The sequence below is a fragment of the Phaethon lepturus genome, unplaced genomic scaffold (genome assembly GCF_000687285.1).
Source record: "Phaethon lepturus isolate BGI_N335 unplaced genomic scaffold, ASM68728v1 scaffold942, whole genome shotgun sequence".
NCBI classification, from domain to species: domain Eukaryota; kingdom Metazoa; phylum Chordata; class Aves; order Phaethontiformes; family Phaethontidae; genus Phaethon; species Phaethon lepturus.
In genome coordinates this window covers 47,878-51,517 of record NW_010521000.1, presented here as the reverse complement: position 1 = coordinate 51,517, position 3,640 = coordinate 47,878, and positions in this window count along the sequence as shown.

The window sequence follows — 3,640 nt, the reverse complement described above, 5'->3', positions numbered from 1 at the left end:
AATGAACAGATCTTAAATCAACACCCTCGCTAGCATATACATTTTTATTAAGAAAAAAAATGAACAAAATACATTCTCTCCTTATGTACATTACATACAGCGTAGCTACATTTGTAGATATTCCTCGTATCACCCATTCATTTATGTACAGCATGGGGCTTACATATCAACCCAGAAATTATCAAAGATGATTTATGCAAAGGAAGAAAATCAACACTCTAGGCTGAACAAGATCATCCATTTAGCTGTAAAGAAAAGGGCAGGATGGGGAAATCAGTCCAGGAACGATGCCTGTAACCACCATGGGCTCAACACGGGACTAGTCAATGTTTGACCTTCTTATTAGAACACGTGTGCAGTTCACAGCATTCATCACCCAGCAGACGCTCCTTTCCAGCCGAGGGCTGTCTGCACCTCTCTGTTCAGCCCTCCTGTGGTCAGGAGACAACAACTGCAGGACAGACACCAAAGGGAATTCAGACGGACACCAAAGTCTGCAGGACTGCTGCAGAGATGCAAATGCTTCAAGTTGGATGCCAAAACAGACAAAAGGGCCAAATTCTGGACAGAGAGCAGACACTCAGAACTCCAAGCACTACACAGGGAATAACCAGCCTTTGAGGACTACATGAGGGTGTAGACAACAAGATAACGAACATCAACGGTCCAGACAAACAAACCAGCACACTGTATAGCGCTACGGTAAGAGTAGAGGCAACAGCTCAAAGGAACAGCTTGAAAAATCACCCCTAAGCAGGTTGCGGTGCCCAGCCAGCCAGCTTAGCAGTGTTTAACGCCAAGCTACCCAGATCCTGTCCACGCTATCAACGCGACTAGAAGAGAGAGGTTGCTTCAGCAGTTTCAAAGTACAACGTTCAAAGGGAAAAATGTTTACCGAGACTAGATGCTTCTAAAATGAGGTACATTTAGATGCTGAGATGCAACGTGCAAGATGCACGCCACCAGCCCACAAAGATGGGAACGTCGTCTCCCATTAACTGAGAATGAGCCAACGGGCTTTAATTTTCTGCCTTAGGCAAAGTGGTCTGCAAGGATCGAGGCCTCCAAGACTCAAGACTCCCATGAACACATTTGTTTGTATAATTAAGCTCTTTTCTCTGGCTTACGGTCTCCCCAGCATCCTCTCATTTCCTGCTGTGGAGGAGGGTATGCTGGAAGACATAGAAAATACAGCTTTAGTAAATTGCAACAGCTACTAATAAGTAGGATTCTGTTTTCTTTTCCACTACCCAGCACAGCAGCTTCTGAAGTGAAAAGTGTTTTGCACATCAAAACATCAACGGGAGGGAGAGATGGGAGGAAGGACAGGAATGATGAGGAAGACACGAAGGCAACAGTCAGCCTCCACTGCTAGTTTGTCTTCCCAATTACCATGGCAGAGAAGAGGGGAAAACAAGTCAGCGGCACAATCGTTAGCTCCTCCGTGGTTAGATAAAAGTCTTCTCCAGTATAGGAGTTCTCCACACTGCCCGGGGAAGGAAATCAGGCTGTCACCTTTGGAATAGACCATATCTCCGCAGGGTAAGCTGAGGTAGAAGGATCACCCACTGTTCAGACTGGACTATTTGCAGGGAAGTCATTGACTCGCAACTAAGAAAGCTCAGGTTGATAAGAGACATTTTCCCCTTTCAAGAGCTTTTTGTCAAAACCTCAAAAAAAAAAAAATCACTTTTCAGCCTCAAAGTGGATTCTTCAATGAACAGACCCTGTTCACACGCTGCAGCACTTTTCTATTTAGTGAAACATGAAGTAATTGATTGAATCCCCTGGGCAGATAGTTACAAAGTCAGGATATTTAAAGTGTATTTTCTCATCACTGGGGAGAAAAAACAGTCCACGGGTATTTGGGAAGTGGAGAAGACTGCAACCACTGGAGCCACTGTTGTGGTCTAGCCTCCCCACCATCGTATTAATTAAAAAGCAGCTAATTTCCCTTAATCTCACTGGCAGCTTTCATCAGAAAGCTCAGAACATTTTTAGGTTTTAACAGTCTCTTAAGACTGCCAGACCTAGTCTGATAGCTGTGCTGCACAACCTCCAGCGTGTTTGAATAGTGTTAAGCCCAGCTGGCTTCCTTGCAATTGCTGCAGAGGGACTGGAGAGGAAAAAAAAAGTTTCTGTTAGTCTCTCTGGCGTCTTTGGGGTGGAGAGGGCCGAAGCTCGAGGCGAAGCTCCAGGACTACAAGATCCTGGCCCTTACATCACTTCCATTTGAAAAAGAGCCAAAGAATCCAGTTTAGGTGAAAAAAAAAAAATCAGCTTTAAATAGCAGACCTACTTGCTAAGTCTTCAAAGTCCTTCCACAAAGACAGACCACATCTTAAAGATGCACTCACATGAGCCACCACTACAGTATCCCCAAGCCTATTTATCTTCGCATTCCATCTGCCCTGCTACACTGAAGAAATAAAACAAGCACCCCAACTACTAGCTGTTTGCCGCCACTGAAGATTTGGGATTACGAAAGCAGGTAGCAGAAACCTAGAACTATTATTTAAATTAACTTGAGAGCTGGTATAATAGTCTTTGTCTTCTGCCAAACAGCTATCAGACTCCCGGTGCCACGCCAAATAAACCCTGCTGAGGCATGGAGGGGGGAAGGCTTATCACAGCCCTGAGCGTTGGGTGACGGAGGGGCACAAGTAAATAGATGTACGCTGCGGTGTTACGCTGACAGCACACCGTGCTGGGAAATCGGCTCCCACACTTCCCCGTCCCTAACCCGGAGGAGGAACAGCCCTTGGGGAGAGCAACGTAAATCACAAGGATCCTCCCTGACTGTTTCAGACGCAGGAGTGAGGAGTTTTGCAAAGAAAGCAACTAGAGTATGATGATGTGACATGGAGAAACTGATGCTTCGATAACCACCACGCAGGTCTAACTTTTAATTCTTCAGTAGGTACACCATTAAACTGAGGGAAGCCTGAAGGCACAGCATTTTAATAGCAGTGAACAGTCAGGCAGGGAAAGGAAAAGTCAGAATAAATGGAGGAATACTCAAGGAACCATGCCTTGATCATCATGCTGGACAGCATATATGTTAGTGATAGATTTTCCTTTCAAATTAGTAGCAAAACCAAAAGTTAACCGGGTAGAGCCAGTTTTGAGCTATTCACTCACACCACTTTTCCCAGGAATGAACTGCAATGCCACGCTACAGCTGAAGAGTCAACTGAGTTTCCGACAGCACTTCAATACTTAGTCTCCAGGTCATCAGAAAAAGCTGTGCTGACCTATAACAAACAGCTGGAAGCCAAAACAAGATGGACCTTTGTCTGCACAAAGTATAAATTAAGATTTCAGGGTACTGACATGATACACTGACAGCAGTGTAAGCAGGTCTGTGGGTGTAGATATTTGGAAGCAGAACACTGAATTTGGGTCACAGCAAGTATCTGGGGCTCATTACTAACAAATCAAGTTCAAATATATGAAAGCAAAGGAGACAGCAGCAACATCACCTTTAGGATCTGTGCTTGGAAGTGATGCTGCCTTGCAGACCTCTACACCTAACCCATATAGCTGGTGTTCTATACAACCCACGCAACCACTGTCCTCCTCAGAGGTTTATGTATATAACCAAAGCACCCATGGATAATCCAAAACTCCGTCCAGTTCT